Here is a 363-nt window from a genome sequence, read left to right as displayed (position 1 = left end):
CCTCTCTGCGCCCTACCTCACGGTTTTGCTATGGATCATTTGTAGGCGGCTTTAGTGAGGGGATTACTTACTTGGCCGAGTGAAAGAAAGGCAACCCCCGCTCTTCTGCTGGACTTGTAGTCATCCCAATCCTGTGGTCGTCCATCCTTCTCACCTGGTTCAGAGTCAACACCTAGAAAGTATGACAGTATAACAATGAGTAAGATTTATTATGCCTTAACTATTTAATAAGTGTGATTACTGTCAATAATTGCTAACTTACCTCTGGTATAGGCAACTACAGCTATGTTAAAAAGCCAAAGAACAACAACACTGAACCCTACATTGCACCCAATAGTCAGGCTAGTGCCTTGCACGGTAGCT

General features: G+C 44.1%; 1 protein-coding gene and 1 long non-coding RNA gene across 2 annotated transcripts in view; one reads left to right on the top strand and one right to left on the bottom strand.

Moving 5' to 3' along the window:
• iars2 (isoleucyl-tRNA synthetase 2, mitochondrial) overlaps window positions 1-363 on the top strand; it is a 54,326-nt gene that overhangs the window by 44,504 nt on the left and 9,459 nt on the right. The window lies entirely within an intron of this gene.
• Window positions 1-363, bottom strand: part of LOC116669825 (uncharacterized) — a 14,006-nt gene that overhangs the window by 13,243 nt on the left and 400 nt on the right. Inside the window, exon 2 of the long non-coding RNA XR_004326863.1 lies at window positions 72-319. This is a non-coding gene — a long non-coding RNA (uncharacterized LOC116669825). The remainder of the gene's footprint in view (window positions 1-71; window positions 320-363) is intronic.

This window comes from Etheostoma spectabile, chromosome 20 (genome assembly GCF_008692095.1).
Source record: "Etheostoma spectabile isolate EspeVRDwgs_2016 chromosome 20, UIUC_Espe_1.0, whole genome shotgun sequence".
In the NCBI taxonomy this organism is placed as follows: domain Eukaryota; kingdom Metazoa; phylum Chordata; class Actinopteri; order Perciformes; family Percidae; genus Etheostoma; species Etheostoma spectabile.
Note: the sequence above shows the minus strand (reverse complement) of the source record. Positions and strands in the feature narration are given on the sequence as shown.